Source organism: Oryctolagus cuniculus, chromosome 16, assembly GCF_051225735.1.
Source record: "Oryctolagus cuniculus isolate XC-2025 breed Fujian yellow rabbit chromosome 16, ASM5122573v1, whole genome shotgun sequence".
In the NCBI taxonomy this organism is placed as follows: domain Eukaryota; kingdom Metazoa; phylum Chordata; class Mammalia; order Lagomorpha; family Leporidae; genus Oryctolagus; species Oryctolagus cuniculus.
In genome coordinates, this window is record NC_142882.1 from 90,112,356 (window position 1) to 90,132,818 (window position 20,463).

Sequence of the window (20,463 nt, forward strand, 5' to 3'; positions counted from 1 at the left end):
CACACAGGCACATACATGCACACACGCTCCCACACACAGACACACTTACTGGTACACACACACTCACACAGGCACATACATGCACACACACTCCACAGACATACACACTTACTGGTACACACACTCACACAGGTACATACACAGTGGTACATAGACACTCATAACCATGGGCTTCACTTCAGTGCACACACATTCCACACACATACACACTTACTGGTACACACACTCATAACCATGTACACTCACAGGCACATACATACACACTCCACATACATACACACTTACTGGTACACACATTCACACAGGTACATACACAGTGGTACATACACACTCATAACCATGGGCTTCACTTCAGTGCACACACTCCTACACACATACACACTTAGTGGTACACACACTCATAACCATGTACACTCACACAGGCACATACATACACACACACTCCACATACATACACACTTACTGGTACACACAGCCATGCACACTCACACAGGCACACACTCAGACACACATGCACACACTCTCATATACATACACATCTACTGGTGCACACACACTCACACAGGCACATACATGCACACACACTCTCACATACATACACACTTACTGGTACACACACACTCACACAGGCACATACATGCACACACACTCCCACACACATACACACCTACCGGTGCACGCTCACATACACGGGGCACCGGGGGAGGTCGCTGTTACCACCTGCTGTGTACAGTGAGAAGAGGAGTCGAATGAGACGGCACCAGTGTCAACTGTGCAGAGGCCGACCGTGGCACACAGGCAGGGCAGGGAGAGCGGGGAGACAGGAGATCTGGCGAGAGGCCACTGGGGAGGACCGGCCGCGCTCCCAAGGAGCGGCCTCAGACCTTCTTTGCCTACGCTTGGACTCGCCTTCCCGACAGATTCCACTGAACACGGTTCATCATCCGTGAGGAGCCCAGCACAGCGAGACCACAGTGGAGGGAACAATCCGCCCTCCTGGGCTTAAACCCCCAAACGAAGTCTTGCAGGAGTCCAGCAGTGGCGTCTAGAGCTGTGACCCGTGGTGGCCTCCTCCCACCAGGCTGAAAGCAGACACTGTGTGTCCACCATCAGCCCCTACAGCAGCGGAGCTCACACTGAGCCCCCACAGACCTCGGCGCGCCTGCGTGAGTGTCCTGGGGCTGTGGCACAGGCAGCCACGCCTGGGCAGCTGACCGCGGCAGCTCCACTCACCGTCCTGGAGGCTGGGACAGCTTCTGGGAGGTCCTGCTGTGTGCGCCAGGGGTGCCCCGCCTGTCGCTGACTCTCCTTGCCCGGCTTCCCCCTGTTCTGTGTCTTCCGTGGGGACGCCTGCCATCGCGTGTGGGGTCCACGTGGGCAATCACAGGCAGCTTCCTCTCCAGACCCTTGATGACATCTGACAAGGCCTATACTCCAAGCCAAGGTCCCACTCACAGGTGCTAGGGCTGGACGTGGACGTGTCGGTGTGTGTGCGTGTGCGAGTGTGAGTGCGTGTATGTGTGGGGAGGCTACAGTGCCCACCCCACCCACGTGCTATGTGGGGGAGAACGGCCGTGTGCGGGGGGGGGCTACAGTGCCCACCCACGTGCTATGTGGGGGAGAATGTTCCACTTTTCTCCGCAGGTTAGCCTGCTCCTCTGCTTCAGGCTCGAGTGCTGCCCAAACAGCGCCGTGCCCAGGGGACATTTCACAAACGCTTCTGTGTGGCGCACGGCGACCGACGGCCGTGGAAGAGGGCTCAGTGGTTGGCACAGGGACAGACCAGGGCTCCTGTGCCTTCCTCCCTGCTGAGCAGCCATCCTCCTCCTCAAAGGGCAGCTGTGCTGGGAGCTGTCAGGGGAGGCAGCGGGTCTCAGTCCCCACTGCGGAAGTCCCGTCGTTCCGTCTGCCTCCCTGTCCCGTTCCGGCTGCAAAAGGACTCCAGGAAACACCCCTCCCATTGCTGAAAAACAACTGGAGCGGTCCTCAAAAACTAGACGTCCCCACCATTTTGGAAACAGTTTTGATTTGCCTCATTCCGGGATCCTTTCAGGCAGATCCCACTGCAAGAACACAAACCACGCAAAACCACGGAGGACAAAAACCCAAGTGGGGACTGCAGAGGGGAAAGGAGGGAACGTGGGCCGGGCCCAGGCTTGGTGAGCCACGGGCTGACCACGTGGGGCATGGGGAGGGGTGGCCAGCGAGCAAACCCAGCACCCAGAGTAAAGCCCAGAACCGGAGGCGCTGCGGGGGCGGCTTGGAGTGTGGTCGGTGATCCTCTGCCAAGCTCCGTGGGCTGGTGGCCGCTCTGCAGGGCCCAGGGCCACGCAGCAGGAGAACGTGGGCACGTCCTGCACCCGCTGGGCGAATGTCCTCTGCAGCCGAGCTCTGCAGACGCCCTGCCCCCAGCAGGAACCACAGGCCAAGGGAGGGCCTTGTGCGGGGGCAGCGCAGTCAGCTGAGTAGGTGTGGGACTTCAGCCTCCCCAGGAATGCGAGCACACTTACTGGTACACACACACAGCCACACACAGAGCCGCCGACTGCTTTTCATGTTTTTTTCCCACATAATGTTGGCTGCGACTCAGACTTGACGTCTCGGAACCCGGCTCCGGGGTAGCTCAGCTGGGACAGCCCGTGCGGGGAAAGCAGTGTCTCACGTGGCCGTTCCATTCTCTTCTCAACAAAACCCCGGAGGCCTCTCATTTAAAGCCACGTGGAAGATGCGCCGGGTGAATGGCTAAGACTGACGCTCAGCACGGGCCTCGGATGCCAGGATCTCAAACAGCCTGAGATCACTCTCGTGGCAGTGGTGATTCGTCAGTCGCCCTGGCGATGCGCAGGACCAGGAGACTTCTGCCCAGCACACGGCAGCGAGCGGATGCAGGTCAGGTCTCGGTGCCACCTGGACTGGCTGCAGGCCACTGCCCCATCGCTCTGACCTGGCCCTGATCTCCACGTGGGTTTAGCGGTGCTCCTGGTTAAGGATTTTGAGGATACGGTGAAGTGTGTATTTCACGTGCCGATGCTCTCTCCTGATGCGTGACTGTCATCACCACCCCGTCCCCTCTCTAGCACTGAGTTCCAGCGCAGTGTATCCTGAGTAGACGCAAAGACGAGCGCAGGGATTTAGCTGCAAGGATGCTCAGTTTTGTTGTTTTTTTTTTTTTTTTTTTTTTTTTTTATCTGTTTGACAGGTAGAGTTATAGACAGAGAGAGAGAGAGAGAGAGAGAGAGAGAGAGAGAAAGGTCTTCCTTCTGTTGGTTCACCCCCCAAATGACTGCTATGGCCAGTGCGCTGCGCTGATCCGAAGCCAGGAGCCAGGTGCTTCTTCCTGGTCTCCCATGGGGTGCAGGGCCCAAGGACCTGGGCCATCCTCCACTGCCTTCCTGGGCCACAGCAGAGAGCTGGCCTGGAAGAGGGGCAACCGGGACTAGAACCCAGCACCCACATGGGATGCCGGCACCGCAGGTGGAGGATGAACCAAGTGAGCCACAGCGCTGGCCCCATTCGGGGTTTTAATACTGAAAAACTGACAGCAGTTCCGTTGTTCAGAATTAGCATTTATTGAATATGTTGTTCACGGGCACGTTACTCAGCCATAAAATGCTGTTACAAAACAGTGTCTAGACAGTGAGACATGTTTAAAATCCATGGTTAAGGGAATGAAAAGCAGCCACGACACAGCGTCCACTGCCTGCGGCGTGGGGTCTGGAAAGAGCTCACAGGGGAGTCAGCCACAGTCGGGCTCTGGTTTCGGGGGTCTGTGCGAAGCCCAGCGCCACACTGGCCAGCAGAAGGAAGGCTCACGGCACAGCCTCAGCCTCACGGCGAGTCCTGCACTAGGAAGCACAGCCTCAGACGTGCCGGAGGGAACGGCTCAGCGGAGCATGCCCGTGGGGCCGCAGCTCAGGGAGGGGACCCGCCACAGTGCGGGGTGGGCGGGGAGCAGGACGCCTTCTGAAGTGGGAGGAGCAGCGCAGTCATTCACTCACTCATTCATTCACTGAGCACCCACGTGCCTGGGGCGTTTGTGCCCTGGCCACAGCTCTGTCAGCTCCTCCCTCTGCTCTTTCAAGGTCTGAGCGTAGAGTGGACAAAGCTCATCCTGGACTGCTGGGGAGGTGGCCCGGGGATGGGGGCCCAGAGAGGCCTCGGTGGAAGCCCCAAGCACCGAGCAGCCTTCAGGATGTGGACAGCACCACACTGAGCAGCGGCGGCAGGTGAAGCGGCACACGGGCACGTTTGCCATTTTCTCTGTTTGGGGCTTCTCTGGGAGGAGAGGCTGTGCGGGAAATCTTGCAGCCTCTTATGCCAGAAGGCCACTGAATCAAACTCCGTTTCCTGCTTTGATTCTATCAGACGGGTGCACACAAGGCAGAGACAGCACACTGCAAGCAGGGCCCGCCTCGCTGTGTATCACACTGCACAAGTCACTAAACTCAGCTCAGTATTACCTGGTAATTATAGAGCCTTGACCCGAACTCGGCCACCGCGGCGTACAATTGCCTGGACGTCTGAGAAAACTCTGCTTCCTGCAGCCACTGCTGATTTCGCAGTCCTGGGGATGGAAAGACCAACTCTAAGGTGCTTCTCTCGACACAGTCATAAAGCATCTCGCGTGCGTCCATGGGAATTTCCCTGGGCACAGAGGGCATGCACATACGTTCTTAAAAAGAACATCGCGTCCCCGAGTGGCATCATGGAAAACGGGGACGCTGGTCACTCGGAGTCCACGTTCCACAGACATCACAGCGGGCAGAGGCTGTTGACCTCTGGAATCTAATCTCAAACACACGCAAGGAACGGAGGCCCGAGAACAGGGCATTTCTGCTGACTGCCCACCGGTCCTCCATCCCCAACACAGCACGGGCAGCCGGCGGGTGGCAGCTTCTGACCCGTCCAGGGTTTCCACAAGCGGCTGACACCACGGCTGCCCTCGGTTTCACCGCCCCCCTGGGCTGAGTGGCTCTGTGGGATGCGCACTCTGCCGGAAGGGTTCAGAGACACACACCGCTCGTGCCCGCCTGGGACAAAGAGCGGCAGATGAGGGACGTGGCAGACCACAGGTCGAGGAGGAGCAGGCAGCCCCTTGCAGGCAGCAGTGTTCCGGGACCGCTGCACAGGAGGGGGCGGGGGCAGCCGTGCAATGCGCACCTGCAGGACTGGATGGGCGAGGCCGCGAGACGGGCACTCGGTGTTCTGCGCAGACTTGGAGGTGGCCTGGACTTGCCTTGACAGAGTGCCCCAGTTTAGAGACAAGTGACAAAAACTTAAAAACTGGAAAAGTCATCTCTCTCTCTCTCTCTGTCTCTGAATGCAGCTTTTCAAGGACACATCTGTCCAGCCTTGAAGAAGCATCCGAGTTTGGAGCCAGGCTGCCACAGCTGACAGCGTGATGGGCTTCTCTCCGCCTCTGTGCCTTAGATCCATGAATGTAGGGAGTATCTATGAAGTCACGGAGATAATGGAATAGCACTTCCGTACGACAAGGAGCACAGCTGTATAAGCAATCTGAAAGTCACCACGTCAACAAACAGCTGCAGGCCAGGAGCCACAGCGGCAGACCCACGGGAAGGGACCCAGAGTTGCCGTCTGTGGTAGGCACAGCCCTGTTTCCAACTCAAGATCACAGAACCCAGAAAGAAACGGGGAAGCACAGCCAAGTCAAAGGAAAAACAGAAACCAGCCCTAAGGAAGCGCAGATGTTGGACTTCACAGCCAAAGACTCAACCATGCAACGTGCTCAAAAACCAAAGGAAACTGGGAGTGCCGTGCCTGAATGAGAGGAGAATATCAATAAAGGCAAAATCAAGAGGACCTACTGTGAGCCCCGGGACTGAGCAGCGGAGGTGAAGTGAACATTCAGCAGCAGGCTCCAACAGCAGGTTAAGGAGGGCAGGAGAGTCAAACAGTGCACCTGAAGACAGCGCTGCTGATCCTGAGTCCTGGGAGAAGGAGGAGTGGACACAGCCCGAGACCTGGAAGACATCATCTGTGGGTCACCGGCAGCCCCCGGGGGGGTCGGGGGAGGCCAGAAGCAGCACTGGAAGGAACGGTGGCTGCAAGCTCCCCGCATTCGGGGAAAAGCAGGGTCCACACCAGGACGCTCAAGAACTGCAAGCAGAACGCCTTGGAGGGACGACGCTGAACACAGCCCAGCCAGGCTGCAGAACGCCTTGGAGGGACGACGCCGAGGCACAGCACGACCAGGCTGCAAAGACGCGGAGAGAGGACCGAAAGCCGCACGAGGGCAGCGGGTTCTCGGCTGCACCGCCGCCCGACTTCTCAGCAGACAGCGGAGGCAGTGCGATCACCTATTTAATTTAAAGGCAAAAAACCAAAAGCCGTATTTAAGAATTCTACATCGAGCAAGACCACCGTTTGAAGTGAAGGAAAGACGAAGCATTGCCAGATAAAGAAGAGCTGCGGTGCCGTTACCACCAGCCGGCCCCACGAGAAGGCGGAAGAGAGATCTGGAGAAAGCAACTCAGCGCCGTGTGAGGGACTCATGATCTCTGGTAAGGACACGGAGGTGAACACGAGAGCCGGCGTGACTGGGCCTTCAGCCGGTCACTCCGTTTTCTATTTCCTACTTGGATTGAAAGACAAATGCACAAACCACAGTTGTAATTCTATGTTAGTAAGGATACAGCATGCAAAGAGGCGACTTTTTACGATAATGTGCAGAGGACCAGGGTGTTGTATGCGAATGAAACTAACTTGGCATCGATCCACATTATACGGTGATACATTTAGTGTGCTTTTGTAATTCCCTTTGGAACCACTAAGAGGATATCAACAACAAAGTGAAATAAGAGAAATCAGAACAATCCGTCACAACACAGCGGAAGGCAACAACTGAGGAAGTGAAGAACAAACGAAAAGGTATAAAACAGAAAAAAAGGAAAAGAAGTAAAATCTCACTTATCAAGTAATTTAAATGTAAATGGATTAATCTCTCCAATCAAAAAGCAGAGATGTATTTAAAAACACAATCCCATTATATACAGCTTACAAGAGACTCACTCTGGAACCTAAACTGAAAACTAAAGCTGAAAAATTGCAGGCCAGCACTGTGGCGGCGTAGAGGTAAAGCTGCTGCCTGCAGCGCCCACATCCCATATGGGCGTCTGGCTGCTCCTCTTCCGATCCAGCTCTCTGCTGTGGCCTGGGAAAGCAGTGGAGGATGGCCCAAGTCCTTGGGCCCCTGCACCCACGTGGGAGACCTGGGAGAAGCTCCTGGCTCTTGGCTTTGGATCAGCGCAGCTCCGGCTGTTGCAGCCAAGTGGGGAGTGAACCAGTGGATGGAGGAGCTCTCTCTCTCTGCCTCTCCTTCTTTCTCTGCGTAACTCCGCCTTTCAAATAAATAAAGAAATCTTTAAAAAATTTAAAAGATCTAAATAAATAGAAATAAACCCACGTTCATAGATTGGAGGACTTATTATTGTCAAGATGGCAATACTACCCACAGCTATCTACAGATTTAAAACAATCCCTATGAAAGTCTCAGAGGAGGAAACTGATTTATCAGTGACAGACAAATGGACAAATGAGACAGAGTCCAGAAATGAGCTCATACATCCACAGCCAGCTGAGCTTTTGGCGAGGGTTCCAAGACTGTCCAAAGATTCCCCTGGGGAAAGAATACTCTTGAACAACTGGTGCCTGGACACCTAGATATCCACATGTAAAACAGTGACACCAGAGCCCCGCTTTGCATGCGCACAAAAATGAACTCAGAGTGGACCAATGACAACGTTCATGTAAGATGGATCTTGTTTAAAAGAGCAACCCCAGACCCCAGGTGGATCAACGGTAACATTCACACAGAAGCAACCACAAACCCCCAAGCAGAACACGGGGCAGAGCTCCAGGACCTGATGCTTGGTGGTGGACTCTTGGTTCTATCACCATCAAAATCATAAACTTTCAGCCATCACAAGACGTTATCAGAAAGTGGTCAGACAACGATGGATTTCAAATCAAGCATCTGAGAAGGACCTACTCTCTAGAAATGTACAGGGAGCTCTCACACGTCACAACAGAAGCACAAACAAGCCAATAAAAAGATGGGCGAGTCCCTTGAATTGGCGTTTTCTCTGGGGAGCATAAGTTCACATGGGCAGTAAGTGTGTGAAAAGTGGCTTGGCATCGTTAGTCACTGGGGAAATGCAATCAAGACCATCTGGTACCACCTTACACACAGCAGGGTAGCTGTGGATGAAAATAATCTCACTTCCTAGAACTGCATCTATGAAAAAGATGAAATCTGTTTTCTTTATATTAATACAAATTTAAAAAAGAAAATAATTTGAACAATTTTGGAGAGGCTCCTCCCCTGCTGGTGGGAGTGACAGCGGCGTCATGACCATGGCTAGCTGTATGCTAATTCCTCCCCAGAAATTCCACTGCTAGGTCTACCAAGAGACTCCAGAGTGCTCATGCCAAAAATGAAATAAGTTTATTCAGGTTTAGGCAATTTTTAACTCCATGTATAGCTTTTTTTTCATATCAGGATTCCCCATGACCTTTCTGAGGGTCCCTTATATGCTCACAGGAATTGGAAACATCACATCACTACTCGCGGAAGCCAGACACGCTGAGATGGCCCAGTGTCTGTCAGTGGGTCTACACTGACAAGGGACGATGACTCAGCTGCACAAAGGCGTGAAGGCCTGATACACGAGGCAGCATGGACGAACCTTGACAACGTCACGCTGCAGGAGCCGGAGGGGAAGTTCACCTGTGTGGGATTCCGTGTGCACGGCGGGTTCAGAACAGGCAAATCTGTGGAGACTGAGTGCAGACGGGTGGTTGCTGGGGCCTGGGAGAGGGGCCACGGGCAGCAAGGGCACTTCCTTTGGGAAGGGCGAGGCGACTTGGGAACCAGAGGTGGGGCTCACACAGCCCTGTGGCTGGACACTGGTTCCCTGGGCGTGGCTGGTTCTGTATTGTGCAAATTTCACCGCAGTGAAATTGTTGAGTTCCACTGTAAGCAATGGCACACCGTTGGTGTCTAAAGGTGATCTGGCCCGTTCGCTAGCAGGCTGGCAAGCTGGGAACTGGGCAACACAGAAAGCAGCTGGCAGCCATTGCAAGGATAAAAACAAACGTGCATCTTACAGGGCGTAATTCCAGAGGGAGAAGAGTTCTGAACTTCTACAGAGCTCCACGGCCCACGCTGTGTGCCCCGACCCGGGTGCTCACTGGGGATGGCAAAGAGCTCACAGGCCTGGGAGGACCTTCCACCACGGCGGTGACAAGACGGGGCAACAGTGGCAGGGCGGGGAGGGCCACCTGAGTGAACCCGTCCCAGGTCAGCAGAGGCGAGGCCGAGAATGCAGGAAGCAGAGCAAGCCAGGAGGTGTGCAGTTCCTGGGGGACACCAGAACCTCCCGGGTCCGGACGAGGACCCCGGCTGAGGCTGGCACTCCCAGCATGCCAAGCTGCAGTTAACAGGTGGACCTTGCACCTTGTGTACCTGAGCCAGCAGTCCAGGTACACAGGTGCAATCACAAACACACCCAGAACTCATACCAAAAGCTATCTCATGGCAGTAACTGGGCACTCTGCCTCAAGGGCCAGCAGTGAAGAACAGCTGCCCAGGGTTTGTGGAGCTGCCCAGTCTGGGACTACCCACCGCGTGCGCTGCAGTAACTTCCTGGAGCCACGCAGGAAGCAGGAGCCTCTGGCGGTCAGAATCTCTGAGTCGCTCAAACTTAGAAGAGAACACATGTGTAATATGTAAAGAATTCTTGATGTTAGTGCAACTGCTGTGACTTTAAATCACAATTCTAAGAGAAAATACTTTCTAAAGGTCCTAAAAGAAGCCTAAGTGACTTCTTACCATTAGAAACAGAAGACAGAAGGCTTCAACAATGGCACTTTCTGTGGCATTTAACTGCAAACATGAGCCACTCCGTTGCATCTCTCACTACAGCCACACCCTGTGTGATAGCATTAGGGGGCATTACCCTGAGACTTACCTATAAGAAGAAAAATCAGTGTAAACATGATACCTAGGGTAATCTTCCAGGAGCGAGGTATCCTAAACATAAAACAAAACAAAACGAAGAACTTAGCAATGCAACCGATCACCACTAGCCTTTAGCTTGGACGTTAGATTATACCTATTTTATCTGAGTCAACAAAGTTTCCTGTTCTCATTCTTGCTTATTCTAGGCTGAGTCTGTGAATTAACTTAATTCCCTTCTATAAAAGGTTTATTTATCTTATTTGAAAGGCAGAATTGGAGTGGGGGAGAGAAAGGGGAGGAGGGAGGGAGGGAAAGAGAGAGATCTTCCATCCACTGACTCACTCCCCAAATGGCCTCAGTGGTCAGCAGGGGTTGGTCCAGGTTTCTGAAACCAGGAGACCCGATCTCCATTTGAGTAGCAGAAACCCAGGCACTCAGGCCATCTTCCATCGCCTTCCCAGGCAAATCAGCAGGGAAGAAGTGGACCAGCCAGGACTTAAACCTGCACTCCAACATGGGTACCCGTGTTGCAAGCTGTGGTTTAACCTACTGCTCACAACATCAGCCCTAACAATTCTTAATCCATTATCTTTGAGGAAACAGTTTTCTCCTGGTGTATATATGTAGACACGCCCACACCCGTCACACACACATCACTGTTCTGTTGCTCTATGCCTATTTATACTCTATGCTGGTTAGAAGGAACAACAAAGGAGCTTTGCCTAGAAGTCTTGAATGAGCTAAAAGCAAAATGAAGGAAAAAGGTCATGCTCTGATTTTTTGAAATTAGGTATTAAGTTAAAGAATGTTAAAAAAAAGTCTGAAAAAATCCTTATGTCATCCTAACTTTTCCCCTGCCTTATGCTGAAGTACAGGAAAGTGTGCCAACCCTAACCACACAGCCATGGGCCTGCAGAGTGGACAGAACCACACAGCACCAGCATCCTAACCGCACAGCCACAGGCCTGCAGAGTGGGCGGATCCACGCAGCACCAGCAATTCTAACCATACAGCCACGGGCCTGCAGAGTGGACAGAACCACACGTCAGCAATCCTAACCACACAGCCACAGGCCTGCAGAGTGGACGGAACCACACAGAGTCAGCATCCTAACCGTAAAGCCATGGGCCTGCACAGTGGCCGGAACCACGCAGCGTCAGCTTCCTAACCACACAGCCATGGGCCTGCAGAGTGGACAGAACCACACAGAGTCAGCATCCTAACCGCACGGCCACAGGCCTGCAGAGTGGACGGAGCCACGCAGCGTCAGCATCCTAACCGCACAGCCACAATCCTGCAGAGTGGACGGAACCACGCAGCGTCAGCATCATAACCACACAGCCACGGGCCTGCAGAGTGGATGGAGCCACACAGAGTCAGCATCCTAACCACACAGCCACGGGCCTGCAGAGGACGGAACCACGTAGCGTTAGCAATCCTAACCACACAGCCACAGGCCTGCAGAGTGGACAGAACCACGCAGAGTCAGCATCCTAACCACACAGCCATGGGCCTGCAGAGTGGATGGAGCCACACATCAACAATCCTAACCACACAGCCACAGGCCTGCAGAGGACGGAACCACGTAGCATTAGCAATCCTAACCACACAGCCACGGGCCTGCAGAGTGGACGGAGCCACACAGAATCAGCATCCTAACCACACAGCCACGGGCCTGCAGAGTGGATGGAACCACACAGCACCAGCCAGAACCAGAAGCAGGGCACCCTCAGCACCCTCCCCTACAGAGGCGCGTGAAGCCCTGGTCTGAGATGTGGCTGTACCTGGAGCTGAGGTCTTGGGAGCTAAACAAGGTGACGTGGGGTCCTAATGGTGGGCCCAGTCTCCTAAGATTGCTGTCTTGGTGAAAGACCGGATCATTTTCTCTCTCTGGGCACACAGCAAAACGGGTACAGGAGGACCCAGTGAGAAGGCATCCACCCCCAAGCCAGGCTGGGAGCCCTGGCCAGAGACAGAACCAGCGTGAACTTCCATCTTGGACTGGCAGCCTCCAGAACTGAGAGAAACCAACTTCTGTGCAAGCCACTCAGAGTGTGGATTTTTTTTTAAGGAAGTCAAGCAGAGGAACACATCTAGCCCATCAAAAGCTCCCCAGGTGCCCCGTGAGATCCTCCCCCTTCCCCTCCACCCACCAGCTCTCCTGAGCTCTGCCCCCACCAGCAAGCCTTGGCGGCTCTGAGCTCTGTGCCAGTGCAGCCAGGTGTCTGTGTGCTCCGTCCGGCGGCCTCTGCTCGGCATCCTGTCCACAAGGGTCGCCGAGGCCTTGTGTGTGGCCGTGGCTCACTCAGCCCCGTGACTGTGGAGTGTCCATCGCGGGACCACACCACATGGGTATCCATCCCAACAGTGTAGACATGCGGGGCTTTGACGAGCAATGCAACTGTGAGCGCTCTCCGTGTCTCACTCAGGGGCACTCCCAAGACGCTGCTGCTACAGGGGTGTGCACTTTGCATGCTACCAGGGATTCGGCCAGCTACAAGGGGTGTGTGCGCTACCAAGGATTCGGCCAACTACAAGGGGTGTGCGCGCTACCAAGGATTCGGCCAGCTACAAGGGGTGTGCACACTACCAGGGATTTGGCCAGCCACAAGGGGTATGCGCGCTACCAAGGATTCGGCAGCTTTACAAAGTGCCTGCAGTGAAAAGCTTTTCACACTCAATCTTTTCAAAAACCCTACAGGAAAACAAAACGAAAAGCAAAAAGCTAGCCACAGAGTCTGATGAACCAAGGCAGAAGCTGTGAGCTTCCGCACAAAGTATTGCTAGGGGGCGAAGCACAACATTCGTCTTAAAACTTAAGAAAAACCAGATTGGGGTGGATCGCTGGTTAATGAACTGCAGAGGTGACTCAGGACAGGAGAGCCTGGGTCAGGATGGAGGACGTGCGGGCGGCACTGGCCCCAGAATTCACGACACTTCAGCAACCTGGCCTCCAACTGTCGCCTGCTGGCCCCGCACTGGTCTCGTCCACCACCTGCTCCAAGAACAGGAGGGGGGACAAAGCAGACGACGAGGTCCAGAAGTGCTGCGATTCAAAGGGGACCCCAGAAAGCTCACGGAGGGGCCAGTGCTGTGGCCTACCGGGTTAAGCTGCCACCTGCACGCCGGTGTCCCATGTAGGCACCGGTTCCGTCCCGGCTGCTCCACTTCTGATCCAGCTCCCTGCTAGAGTGCCTGGGAAAGCAGCGGAGGAGGGCCCAAGTGCTTGAGCCCCTGAACCCATTTGTGAGACCCGGAAGAAGCTCCTGGCTCCCGGCTTTGGCCTGGCCCAGCCCTGGCTGTTGTGACCATATGGGGAGAACGCCAGCAGATGGAAGACCTCTCTCTCTCACTCTCCCGGAACATGCTACCCAATGCCCCAGAGAATCTTCGGAGGGCTCTACCCCTGCGTCCAGCAGCGTGCTCGCTGGCCACCCAGGTTTACGAGATGCTGCTAAAAGCAACCAAGAAGAGAGTTCTCCCACCTCTCCTCTCCAGGGAAGTAGAGTCTTGAAACTGTCCTGTCCCCTTAAGCATTATTGGTGGCGCGGGGAGTAGGCAGGGGTCCACTGTCAGCTATTCACAGATGGGCTGAATTAGAGCAAAAGTGAGGCCTCACCACATTTACCAAAGATGAGTTAATGACTGAAAGCCCCGGCTGCCAGGCTGTGCCGCGCCGAACTCCCATGCCCCCACTCGGCCTGTGGGGTTGCCCACCTAGCGTGAACGTGTCTATCATCACTGTGGTGCTCGGATGTGGCTCCTCTTGGACCGACAGCTCTCAGGCTTCCCTTTTCTCTCTACCAAAAGCCGTTTTCCATTAATTTCATTTTTTGTTTTCCCAGCGGGCAGCAGGTGGGGACACAAACAACAGCTCAGCTGTCTTTGATCCACCCATGCCTGCAGGCTTCCCTGTCGTCTCCCAGGCAACGTGGGTCTCCACTGCTAGACCGGTGAGCTGGGCCTCACCCAAGGGTGTGACAGATGCCATCGTGTCCAGCACCCCGTGGACGGCACACGCTGGACAAGCGTGCCCACCAAGGACGCCGTGAATCATTGGTAAGCTTCTAAGTCATTGCACCTGATGTCCCTCATTTCTCAAAGGACACCACGGGAAGTGCTGTGACGGACAGCAAGCTTCAGGGGAACGCTGGTGGTGGCACTGGCTGGGTGAGTGCCCGGATGGGCGGGGCACGAGTAGAGGGGAGGGCTCAGGGACCTGGCTCTGCTGATACCCACCCGTGTGCCTCGGGGTTTTCAGGCTCGGAGAGCAAACCCTGAAAGCTGGCGCTGCAGCAGGCTCCTTCGGGGCTGCCTCGGAAGAGCCCCACGACCCTCCTCAGCTGCGGCCGGCCACTCATCATCCTGGACCAGCGGCAGAGCCGGCGGCGAGGGTCACTCGCTCTCCCGTTCCTGTGGGGGGGGGGATGGAGCTGCACACCAGCAGTTTCTGCCTCGTCTTCCTCCTCCTGTCCCTCAGGGGAAAGCAGGAGGGGCAGCGGCCGGGGTGGGGCCCGCCTCCTCTATTGCATCACCTCTGAGCCGCCTCACAATGGCAGCCCGGCCAGCTCACCCAGGCCAGGCACCAGCACACCGCAGCCCTCTGCTGAAGCCGCACAGTCCTGCACCTCGTACCCGGTAAATCCATCAGACAAGACAGAGCCCCTCCCACCCAGCAAATCTGGATGTTCTGCTGTGTTACTCTTTTTTTAAATATCAGAAATATTCCCATTATTCTATTTCCCACCGAAAACTACAACCTGAACGTGGATGGATTCCATTTCTGTGTGTTTCTGATATTTTACTGCATAGGTATGAATCTATATAGTATGGTTTTTGTAAATTGAAATAAATGATATTGCGCCCTGATCTGACTTGCAATGTTATCTACCTGGAAATGTATTATTGCAGTTCACTCACCGAAGCAGCTCGAGGACTTTTTTTTTTTTTTTGACTTTTTTATTTATTTGAAAGGCAGTGAGAGGGAGAGACAGCAAGAGAGAGAGAGAGTGTTTTAGACTGCCTTGTGTAGCGTGGACACTGTAACAATATTAATTCTTGCAATCCATGAACATGGGATATCTTATCATTTACTTGCATCTTCTTCAGCTACTCCCATCAATTAGTTTCCAGAAAACAAATCGAGAGAGAGAGAGAGAGAGAGAGAGAGAGAGAGAGAACACTCTTCCATCTGCTGGAGATCCTAGCTAGGAAAGTTAATTAAGAAAAAGAAATAAAAGGCATCCAAATTGAAAAGAGAGATGCAAAATTGTCTACTTGCTGACAATATTATCTTACGTGTGGGTGTTTTAGAAAGGTTGTGGGAAAATGAAATCAAAAGAAAAGTTTACTTTAGTACAAAACAAAGTTTGAAACCCAAACATTTTTTAAATAAAGGGTATTTCCATGAACTTTTTGAAGATTGCTTGTATAGAGAAAGACTCTACCAATAAAGCTTTTAGAACTGATAAAGAATTCAAGGCTGGTGTCGTGGCTCACTAGGCTAATCCTCTGCCTGTGGTGCTGGCACCCCGGGTTCTAGTCCTGGTTGGGGTGTTGGATTCTGACCCGGTTGCTCCTCTTCCAGTCCAGCTCTCTGCTGTGGCCCAGAAAGGCAGTGGAGGATGGCCCAAGTGCTTGGGCCCTGCATCCGCATGGAGGAAGCACCTGGCTCCTGGCTTCCGATTGGCGCAGCGCGCCGGCCATGGCGGCCATTTCAGGGGTGAACCAAAGGAAGGAAGATCTTTCTCTCTCTCTCACCATCTAACTCTGCCTGTCAAAAAAAAAAAAGAATTCAGTAAAGTTGCAGGTTACAAAATTAACATGAATACTCAGTAGCTTCTATACAATGAACTATCTGAAAAAGAAATTAAGAAAAATATCTCATTATCAACAAAATTAATTAAACTACTGAGGAGTAAATTTAAGCAAAGATGTGTAAAACCTGTATCCTGGAAACTACAAGAATTGATGAAAGTAACCGAAGATTCAAATATGACAAGCTATCCCATGTTCAAAGGTTGGAAGTTAATACTGTTAGCGTCCATACCGCCCGAGGCAGTGAACAGACTCAGTGCCATCCGCTCCAGCTCCAGGGGTGTTTTCACACAAATTACAAGCACAAAGCTAACATTCATGTGGACCCAAAAGGCCAAAGCAATGCTGAGCAAAAGAGCAAAGCGGAGGGCATCCTATTACAGGAGGTAAACTGTACTGCAGAGCCCGAGGAACCCTAAGAGGCTGGTGCTGGTACAAAGGCAGGCACCAGGGGACAGAGGGAGGTCCCAGGAATCCACCCACACCCACACGTATTCAGTCAGCTCAGTTTTATCAAGGTGGTCAGGAGGAGGCTGGTGCTGGGGCACAGCGGGTTAAAGCCCTGGCCTTACGCACCAGCATCCCATATGGGCGCTGGGTTCTAGTCCCGGCTGCTCCTCTTCCGATCTAGCTCTCTGCTATGGCCTGGGAAAGCAGTAGATGGCTTAAGTCCTTGGGTCCCTGCACCCACGTGTGAGACCTGGAAGAAGCTCCTGGCTCCTGGCTCCTGGCTCTTGGCTCCGGATATCGGCTCAGTGAACCAGCAGATGGAAGACCTCTGCCTCTACCTCTCTCTGTAACTCTTTCAAATAAACAAAATAAATCTTTAAATAAAAAAAAAAGGTTGTCAAGAATACACAGCGGGAGAGAACAGTCTCTTCAGTAAATGGTGCTAAAAAACTGGATATCCACTGCAGAAGAATTAAATTGGGCCCTTACCCTACATCATCCATAAACCTTAACTTGAAAGGCCCTGAAGATTTAAATGGAAGAACTGAAACTATGAAATTTTTAGAATAAGACAGGGGAAAAGCTCCTTGACACTGGTCGTGGCAATGATCGTTTTTTTTTAAGAGAAAGGTCTTCCTTCCACTGGTTCACTCCCCAAATGACCAAAACGGTCGGAGCTGCACCAATCCGAAGCCAGGAGCCAGGAGCCAGGAGCTTCCTCCAGGTCTCCCATGTGGGTGCAGGGTCCAAGCACTTGGGTCATCCTCCACTGCCCTCCCAGGCCACAGCAGAGAGCTGGACTGGAAGAGGAGCAGCCGGGACTAGAACCCAGTGCCCATATGTGATGCCGGTGCCACAGGTGGAGGATTAGCCAAGTGAGCCATGGCGCCGGCCCCAGGAAACCAAATGTTTGATAATAGGTTTACAGCCACACTGCATAAGAAATTTATGCAACTTAATAGCAAAGAAATAAATGAGCATAACAACCCACAAGTAACTCAATCAAAAATTGACCTGAATAGACATTTTCCCCAAGAAGACATACGACTGCCCAACAGGTGTACGAAAAGATGCTCCGCATCTCTAATCATCAAGGAAATGTGAATCAAAGCCGCTATCAGATGTTGTCTCATGGCTGTCAGGATGGTTGGTACCAAAAAGAGAACTAGCAAATGTTGGCAAAGATGTGGGTAAAGGGACGTCTTGTATACAGCTGGTGTGTACATACAGTGTGGAGCCTGCTCGAAAAATTAAACATTAAAAATTAAAAATGGAAGGGCTGGTGCCTGTGGCATAGGAGGTTAAGCCTCCAGCTGCGGCAATGGCATCCCATATGGGCGCCGGTTCATGTCCCGGCTGCTCCACTTCTGATCCAGCTCTCTGCTGTGGCCTGGGAGAGCAGCAGAGGATGGCCCAAGTGCTGGGGCCCCTGCACCCATGTGGGAGACCTGGAGGAAGCTCTGGGCTCCAGCTGTTGTGGCCATTTAGGGAGTAAACCAGTGGATGGAAAACCTTTCTGCCTCTCCCTCTGTCTGTAACTCTGCCTCTCAAATAAATAGAAATGTTTTTTAAAAAAGAAAAGATTATGAATGGAGTTCCCCATGAACCAGCAGCCTCCCTTCAGAACACACACCCAGAGGAAGTGAAAGCCGCGTGTCCAAGGGACATCTGCGTCCTTGTGTTCATCTCAGCGTTAGTCACACACCTGCCAGGCATGGAAAGAGCCCGACGTCCACTGACGGACGGGCGAGTGGACAAGGATGGGAAATGCCACCAACTTGTTCAGTAGAAAGGCGGGACATCGTGATGACATGGACGAACCTCAAGGACCTCAGGCTAAGAGACAAGGCAGACGCCGGATGCTGTCACTCACACGTCCCAGGGCAGGCACTCGGCCCGTGATTAGGACCCTGGGTAGGACATCTGTGTCCCACATCAGAGTGCCTGGCTCCAGCCCCTGGCTCCAGCTTCCTGCCAGTGCTCACCCTGTGAGGCAGCCGTGACAACGCCCCTCACGGGGGACTGGCCCCTCATGGGGAGACCTGCCCCGGCTTCCTAGCTCCCCAGTGTGGCCCAGCTGCGGCCTGGCCATCGCAGGCATTCTGGAGTGAACCAGTTGTCAGTTGTCTTGCGTTCTCTCTCTCTTTCTGTGACTCTCTGCCTGTATGTTCAAAAACTTTTTAAACATTAAAAAGTGAAATTTACAGAAGCAGGGAGCAGAACGCCGGTTGCTGGTGGCTGAGGAGTGGGGAGAAGCCGTGGAAACCGACAACTCCATCCTGCTCCTTGGAGCCCGGGCGTGAGGAAGCCGGCGGCGCCAGGGCCTTTCGGCTGCTAGGGGACGGGGACGGGAACCAGGACGGGCAAAGGCCGGGGAGGGAAGTGCAGGAAATGAAGATGCTTCCTGGGAGAGTAAACAAAGCAGCTCCCGCAACAGCAGGGAGAAGCCAGGGCCCAGGCGTTGGGGAGGGCTGCGGCCAATCAGGACCCCCGCTTAAGCAGTTTCCCCTCCTCTCAGGCATAAGCAAGAGGTCTCTGTACCTAATCTCTGCCATTCGAGTGGAACCAACCTGAGCAGGAAGCCAGATCCTACGGGAGGGCTCCCGGCTCTGCTGACTGCAGAGGTCCAGCACAGCGTGGTCAGTTACACGGGGACCTGCGGGAGACACAGACAGACGCTGTCTCATTACAAACAGGACCCCTGGTCTGGTCCCGCAAACACCTGTGATTTCAATCACACCCCTAGAGCAAAACTGGCTCCCAGGGAATGCTCCCTGGGTCTTCCCGCTCACTGAGGACCTCAGCGGCTGCAAGGAAGCTCCTGGTGCAGCTGGCCCTGCACTGCACAACGCGCAGAGGTGCCCCTTGCACTGTGGCAGCTGAGGGTCTGCGCTAACTTGCCAGGCCCTGCCCCCACTGTGCTGGGTGACACCTGCCTCCAGGCCAGGCCCTGTCCCGCTGTGTGTGAGACACCCACCTCCCAGGTCAGGCCCTGCCCCGCTGTGCTGGGTGACACCTGCCTCCAGGCCAGGCTCTGCCCCGCTGTGTGTGTGACACCCACCTCCCAGGCCCTGCCCCGCTGTGTGTGTGACACCTGCCTCCAGGCCAGGACCTGCCCCACTGTGCTGGGTGACACCCACCTCCCAGGCCAGGCCCTGCCCCGCTGTGCTGGGTGACACCCACCTCCAGGCCAGGCCCTGCCCCCACTGTGCTGGGTGACACCCGCCTCCCAGGCCCTGCCCCCACTGTGCTGGGTGACACCCGCCTCCCAGGCCCTGCCCCCACTGTGCTGGGTGACACCCGCCTCCAGGCCAGGCCCTGCCCCCACTGTGCTGGGTGGCACCTGCCTCCCAGGCCAGGCCCTGCCCCGCTGTGTGTGTGACACCCGCCTCTCAGGCCCTGCCCCACTGTGGGGTGACACCCGCCTCCCAGGCCAGGCCCTGCCCCGCTGTGCTGGGTGACACCCGCCTCCAGGCCAGGCCCTGCCCTGCTGTGCTGGGTGACACCTGCCTCTCTACACAGACAAGCACCTGTCCCTGCTGGATGAAGTCTGGACACGGCTGAGGATCCCCGGGTTTCATCCAGAACTGCAGGACAGAGCCAGCGCCTCCCCCAAGTTGATGCCCGGATTCCCAGGGCTGTGCTCGCGTGGGAGAAGCAGAGCCTGCCCAGCTGAAGTCTTGAGTTCACACATTTTTCAGCGAGAGGAGAGCAAGGCTGCTCCCGGTCTCAGCGGCGACGACGGGCTCTGCGGGCGTCTGTCCTCGGGTCACTCCCACGGGGTGGCTGCAGGGAAACGACCCGCGGCCGGCAGCCGGCGCGGGGCCCGCAGGCGACTCCTGCTGATCCAGCCGCAGCTGCGGGCTGCGCCGCCCGGGCCTGCACGGACTCCATCCCGGCCAGGCAGGGGGGGCTCCTAACAGACCCAGGCCCAGGCGGTCAAGGCCCGCACTAGCGAACACAGCGCTCAACACGACCCGCCTAGGGCAATGGCGAGCAGCTGGGAGGCCTCCGGCTCTACACCGCAGTGCTATTCCCCGCAAACGAGGAGGTGGGCGGTCCGCTCGCCGCGGGGTCCCCACCGGGCCCGGCCTCGCCCCCGGCAGCAGCGCGATCCCGCCCACGCAGCGCCGGGCTCCGGGCGGTTGACAGACGGCGCCTGCGCCCTGCCGCAGCTCTGATTGGCTAGCTGTTGCTCCGCATGCTGCGCCTAT

The 20,463-nt window shown here is 54.8% G+C and overlaps 1 long non-coding RNA gene across 2 annotated transcripts; it reads right to left on the reverse strand.

The window, feature by feature from the left end:
- Positions 1–3,427: 3,427 nt before the first annotated feature.
- LOC149121868 (uncharacterized) lies at positions 3,428–20,427 on the reverse strand. 2 transcript variants are annotated; one of them, XR_016222879.1, is made up of 4 exons: positions 19,780–20,427; positions 18,820–18,905; positions 9,993–10,054; positions 3,428–4,564 (listed from the first exon to the last, which is right to left on the reverse strand). It is a non-coding gene; the product is annotated as an uncharacterized LOC149121868 (long non-coding RNA). The 2 variants fall into 2 exon arrangements; XR_016222880.1 differs by lacking the exons at positions 3,428–4,564; positions 9,993–10,054 and adding an exon at positions 14,920–15,755.
- Between the last annotated feature and the right edge of the window lie 36 nt (positions 20,428–20,463).